Raw genomic sequence first — 7254 nt, 5'->3', positions numbered from 1 at the left:
CTCTAGATTTTTTTTTATTAAATAATATTTTTTATACGCCTTACACTTAAGTGTAGTATTTTTAGATCTATGTTATTAAAAATAAACAAAAAAGAAAACTTACTTTTTCTGTACAAATCGCAGAAAGTAGAACACTAAATGACCAGATTTGAAGTGGTCTCTTAAAACAAATTTCAGTCAGTGCAGTCTAGACAACCCTGTAGTTTGAGAATCTTGTACGTTTTTTTGAATGATTTTTCCCAGTGGCGTCACTAGGCAGGTGCGGGGGGGGGGGTGCGGTCCACACCGGGTGACACCCACTATGGCAGGGGTCGGCAACCTTTTCAGTCGGAAGAGCCAAAAATTACAATTTAAAAAATTTCGAAGTTTTTAAAGAGCCACATTTTTTTTCTGCCAACAATAAAAAGTACTCGCATAAATGAAGTTTTTTTATTTTAAAAAACTAATCTATTTATTCATTAAAAAATCTTTATTTATTTATATATAAATAGCGTTTTCACAGCAAATTAAATAATATATATATTATTATATATGCGTAAATAATATATATATATATATATATATATATTATTATATATGCGTAAATAATATATATATATATATATATATATATATATATATATATATATATATATATATATATATATATATATATATGTATGTATGTATGTATGTATGTATGTATGTATGTATGTATGTATGTATGTATGTATGTATGTATGTATGTATGTATGTATGTATGTATGTATGTATGTGTGTGTGTGTGTGTGTGTGTGTGTGTATGTATGTATGTATGTATGTATGTATAAATGTATGTATGTATGTATGTATGTATGTATGTATGTATGTATGTATAAATGTATGTATGTATGTATGTATGTATGTATGTGTGTGTGTGTGTGTGTGTGTGTGTGTGTGTGTGGCATGGGTAATAGCCAGGATTTTTTTTCAAAAAAATATATTTATATATATGTTTGTATGGATGAATGTGTGTGTACATATTTAATCTCTATTACATTCTGACGCTTCATTCTTTTGGAAGACGTTTATTGTGCCCTAGAATAGGTTCTTCCTGGTGTTAGTGAAAAAATTGTAGACTCCCCGCCCTTGACAGCAAGGGGTCTGGGGGAGCACTATTTCGGCGCATTTGCTGGCAAGCTATTTCCACAAAAATCTGTCACTGGCAATGTCTGAAGCCTCTTCCCACATGCTCTGAGGACCTCCATGAAAGTGTGGCGCCAAGTTGTACTAGGATGTCATCGCAACTCTTATTATGCGTAATTCATTTTGTCTGAGAACATATCACGCAAACCTCATGCGACGCTCTGTCACAACCTTACTAAGGGGTCGACTCCCATTTCGGCAAAGGATTTCCTTGATTTAGACCCGATCTCTATAACTGACTCGTCAAAATCATCTGTCGGGGGGGGGGGGGGGGGGGGGGTTAAACTAAAATATATCTGTAGTTGTTTTTTTTTTTAATTTAAAACCACATTTAGCTACGGTCAATTAATTTGGTGACTGTAGTTTGCTTTAGAAATAATATTGAAGAGAGAGGTTTTAAACCTTAAAACGCTCTGTAAGGGGATTTTAAACTCAAAACTATCCTGAAGGGTTTTAAACTTTTAAAAAAGCCATCTGGAGGAGAGGGGTTGAAACTCAAAACCCCCCATTGGCTTGGCTACGCTCAAAAGAATTTTAGTGTGTAATTTGCTTTTTTTTTTTATATTGAAGAGGTATTTTTTACCTTCAAACCCCTCTGAAGGGAAATTTAAACTCAAAACACCCAATAGGCTTGGCTACGCTCATAACATTTTAATAGCGAATTTTTTATTTATTATTTTGAAGATTTATTTTTTAGCTTCAAACCCCGCTGGCGGGGGGTTTAAACTAAAAACCCCAATGGCTATGCTCATAGCATTTTGAGTGCGTAACCTGTTTTTTTTTTTAAATATTGAAGATGTATTTTTAGCTTGAAAGTACTTGAAACCCAGCTGAAGAGTGGTTTAAACTCAAAACCCCTTTGGCTAAGATCATACAATTTTGAGTGTGTAATTTGCTTTTTTATATTGAAGAGGGGTTTATCGTAAATTTTGGAGAGGGGTTTAAAATCAAAATCTTCCTTAGATGTGCTCTTGGAATTTTGGGATTGTCTTTTGCATTTTTTTTTGTTTTATAGAAGAGGGGGATTTAAATGCAAAACACCTTGGTAGTGGGTTTCAAACTCAAACCCCCCTAAGCTGGTAGGGGGTTTTAAACTCAAGACCCCCTGTAGAGGGTTTGGTAGGGGTTTTCAAACTCAAAACCCCCTGGTAGGGGGTTTTAAACTCGAAACTCCTGGTAGGGATTTTAAACTTAAAGCCCCCTGGTATGGGGTTTCAAACTTAAAACCCCTTGGTAGAGGTTTCAAACTCAAAGCCCCTCAAAGCCCCCTGGTATGGGGTTTTCAACTCAAAATTCCCTGGTTGGGGGTTTTAAACTCAAAACTCCCTTGGCTGTGCTAGGGCAAGTGATGGTTTAGTATTAAAATTTCACCTAAAATAAACAAAATTAAAGCAAAAGATCAGTCACTAAACTCCGACTCATGATATGAGTCCATGATATGTGGAATTATTAAATAATTACTTATTATGTTATTAAGTAAATTAAAACCGTCATTAGAGAGCTTTCACAGACTGACGACAGTGACGAGACGTGTCACGAGGATTGGGTGCGGTAAAAAGCAAGTACGAAAGGCTGAAAGATAGAATCGGTGTCTAATGCTCGTTAATCGATTTAGAAAGTTTTTTTTTTTTAATTTCTGAAAATTAATCATTTTTGCGTATGGAACTAAAGAGCCGCAGCTTCACACCCAAAGAGCCGCATGTGGCTCGCGATCGCAGGTTGCCGACCCCGGCACTAGGGGGTGACACATAAGTGGAAAAGAATTGTACTCTGGAAAAAAAAAGACAACTTTGACGAAAATAAGTGATTAGCTAGATACCCAAACATATTTTGATCTATAGATTTTAATTTACATTATTTTTGGTAGGCCTACAAATGTCCATAATGCTAAGTGTTGAAATTTTTTAAGGACAAATGTTGGTTGTATTTGCATTACAATTTTTTCATATTTTATTATTATTCAAGTACAAACGGCATTATTGCCAAAATTATCAAAAAAAACAAAACAAAAAACTAGAACCTTTCCCTATTAACTACTTGATTGATTCAATTTTTTTTTAAACAAGACTTTTCAGTGCGTCTTCAACACACTGGCGGATCCAGGGGGGGGCGGTAGGGGCGATCGCCCCCCCCCCCACTCGGCCGACCCCCCCCCCGGGGGGGGGAGGCGGACGAACTTTAGTATAGGATTCACACAATTTGTATACGAATTTATTACTTATGTTAAAAATATATACAAATTATTTATATTTCAACCTATTTTTAGATTATTTCGCCCCCCCTCTAGTATGTTGGCCGATTTGGTGGGGTCGGGAGGGGGTGATGGTATCAATCCCGGCCCCCCCCCTACACTTTCGAGTGGGGGGGGGGCGGTCCGATTTATTTGTAGAAATCACAGCTTGCTAACAAAATCAATTAAATATCTATATTATTAAAAATTGTTATTGATATTTTAACCGATCTTTATGTCGTTCCCTGTTTGCCGATTGGTGGGGGGGGGGAGCGAATACCTCTACTGCCCTTCCCACCTAAACCTTTGAGTGGGGGGGGGGCGGTCCGTTTTTATGGAGAAATCATAGTTTGTGAACAAAATTAGTTGAATTAACATATACATTTTATATTATGTCGCTCCCTTTCTGGTATCTTAGCCGATTCGGTGGGGTGAGGGGGGGGGGCGATTGCATGTACTGCCCTCCCCACTCTAGCCCTCTGAGTGCTGGGGTGGGCGGTCCTATTTTTGTGTAGAATCATAGTTTGTGAACAAAATTAGTTGAATATCTATATAATATAAACTACGTATTGATATGTGACCCATTGTATATTATGTCGTACAATATTCTAATCTCAAATTGTATCATTAGTAAATTTAAATGAAAAAGGGTTGTACCAGTTTGGAGGGGCGATACATGCAATCACATTACCCCCATCGGAAAAATCAATACTTTTTCTTTTTGTATTATAGTTAAGAAATTACAAAATTTAAAAAAATCTGTCACTAATATAATTTATATACACTATAAATTAAATTCTTATATCGAGTCGCCCCACCCCTATTCTTTAATGCCAAATGCAATCTTTAGCAGAAATTATTAAAGAAGCGAAGATTAATCGTTTTCACTCTACCGCCCCTCCCATTTCCAGACAGAGTTTATTTATATAATTTCACATGAATTTATCATAATTATTTTAAGAAAGACTTTCCATTGGAAAAGTTATAATTCCAACGAAATTTTTCAGTATAAAAGTCATGATTGAGATGAGTTCTAAACTCAAATAATATTTTCATAGTCGCCTTTTCCCAACCTTTACTCAATCTGATATTTTTCTAGTTAAATAAATTTGGGACTATAACTCACAATTTATACCTTCATTTTCTTAAATACTATTTATCGAATAATTTTTTTTTTCGGCGGCGATCCTCAAAGCAAAAAGCTAAATATGTGGGGTATCCTATCTTTTCAAGAAACAAATCAGTTTTATTTGCAATGTATTATGGGCCTATAAATTTATATTAGAATATTTTTCAAGTACAACATTATTCGAAAGGTCCTTTTTTAATAGTATGAATAATAAGCTTTAGGTCAGGAGAATACGTTTCTGCAGTGAAGAATGCAAGAAAACGTTTTTGGCGTAGGGGCTTCGCCCCGAAGTCCTTTGATGAAAATGAAATGTAGGTGTCAGGAGAATGCGTTTCTACAGTGAAGAATGCAAGAAAACCTTTTTTGCGTCGGGGCTTCGCCCCGAAATCCATTGATGAATAATGAGCTGTAGATGTAAGGAGAAAGCGTTTCTGCAGTGAAGAAGGCTAAAAAAAACGCTTTTGGCGTCATGGCTTCGACCCGAACTCCATTCATGAATAATGAGTTGTAGATGTCAGGAGAATGCGTTTCTGCAGTGAAGAATGAAAGAAAACGCTTTTGGCGTCGGGGCCTCGCCCCGAACTCCATTGATGAATAATGAGCTGTAGATGTCAGGAGAATGCGTTTCTGCAGTGAAGAATGCAAAAAAAAAAACGCTTTTGGCGTCGGGGCTTCGCCCCGAAGTCCATTGATGAATAATGAGCTGTAGATGTCAGGAGAATGCGATTCTGCAGTGAAGAATGCAAGAAAACCTTTTTTTGCATCGGGGTTTCGCCCCGAAATCCATTGATGAAAATGAGCTGTAGATGTCAGGAGAATACGTTTCTGCAGTGAAGAATGCAAGAAAACCTTTTTTGCGTCGGGGCTTCGCCCCGAAGTCCATTGATGAATAATGAGCTGTAGATGTCAGGAGAATGCGATTCTGCAGTGAAGAATGCAAGAAAACCTTTTTTTGCATCGGGGCTTCGCCCCGAAGTCCATTGATGAATAATGAGCTGTAGATGTCAGGAGAATGCGTTTCTGCAGTGAAGAATGCAAGAAAACGTTTTTGGCGTAGGGGCTTCGCCCCGAAGTCCTTTGATGAAAATGAAATGTAGGTGTCAGGAGAATGCGTTTCTACAGTGAAGAATGCAAGAAAACCTTTTTTGCGTCGGGGCTTCGCCCCGAAATCCATTGATGAATAATGAGCTGTAGATGTAAGGAGAAAGCGTTTCTGCAGTGAAGAAGGCTAAAAAAAACGCTTTTGGCGTCATGGCTTCGACCCGAACTCCATTCATGAATAATGAGTTGTAGATGTCAGGAGAATGCGTTTCTGCAGTGAAGAATGAAAGAAAACGCTTTTGGCGTCGGGGCCTCGCCCCGAACTCCATTGATGAATAATGAGCTGTAGATGTCAGGAGAATGCGTTTCTGCAGTGAAGAATGCAAAAAAAAAAACGCTTTTGGCGTCGGGGCTTCGCCCCGAACTCCATTGATGAATAATGAGCTGTAGATGTCAGGAGAATGCGTTTCTGCAGTGAAGAATGCAAAAAAAAAAACGCTTTTGGCGTCGGGGCTTCGCCCCGAAATCCATTGATGAAAATGAGCTGTAGATGTCAGGAGAATGCGTTTCTGCAGTGAAGAATGCAAGAAAACCTTTTTTGCGTCGGGGCTTCGCCCCGAAGTCCATTGATGAATAATGAGCTGTAGATGTCAGGAGAATGCGATTCTGCAGTGAAGAATGCAAGAAAACCTTTTTTTGCATCGGGGCTTCGCCCCGAAATCCATTGATGAAAATGAGCTGTAGATGTCAGGAGAATGCGTTTCTGCAGTGAAGAATGCAAGAAAACCTTTTTTGCGTCGGGGCTTCGCCCCGAAGTCCATTGATGAATAATGAGCTGTAGATGTCAGGAGAATGCGTTTCTGCAGTGAAGAATGCAAGAAAACGTTTTTGGCGTAGGGGCTTCGCCCCGAAGTCCTTTGATGAAAATGAAATGTAGGTGTCAGGAGAATGCGTTTCTACAGTGAAGAATGCAAGAAAACCTTTTTTGCGTCGGGGCTTCGCCCCGAAATCCATTGATGAATAATGAGCTGTAGATGTAAGGAGAAAGCGTTTCTGCAGTGAAGAAGGCTAAAAAAAACGCTTTTGGCGTCATGGCTTCGACCCGAACTCCATTCATGAATAATGAGTTGTAGATGTCAGGAGAATGCGTTTCTGCAGTGAAGAATGAAAGAAAACGCTTTTGGCGTCGGGGCCTCGCCCCGAACTCCATTGATGAATAATGAGCTGTAGATGTCAGGAGAATGCGTTTCTGCAGTGAAGAATGCAAAAAAAAAAACGCTTTTGGCGTCGGGGCTTCGCCCCGAACTCCATTGATGAATAATGAGCTGTAGATGTCAGGAGAATGCGTTTCTGCAGTGAAGAATGCAAAAAAAAAAACGCTTTTGGCGTCGGGGCTTCGCCCCGAAGTCCATTGATGAATAATGAGCTGTAGATGTCAGGAGAATGCGATTCTGCAGTGAAGAATGCAAGAAAACCTTTTTTTGCATCGGGGCTTCGCCCCGAAATCCATTGATGAAAATGAGCTGTAGATGTCAGGAGAATGCGTTTCTGCAGTGAAGAATGCAAGAAAACCTTTTTTGCGTCGGGGCTTCGCCCCGAAGTCCATTGATGAATAATGAGCTGTAGATGTCAGGAGAATGCGATTCTGCAGTGAAGAATGCAAGAAAACCTTTTTTTGCATCGGGGCTTC

The sequence above is a fragment of the Biomphalaria glabrata genome, chromosome 4, assembly GCF_947242115.1.
Source record: "Biomphalaria glabrata chromosome 4, xgBioGlab47.1, whole genome shotgun sequence".
Taxonomy (NCBI): Eukaryota; Metazoa; Mollusca; class Gastropoda; family Planorbidae; genus Biomphalaria; species Biomphalaria glabrata.
The sequence above is the reverse complement of the archived record's forward strand: the minus strand, read 5'-3'. Positions refer to the sequence as shown.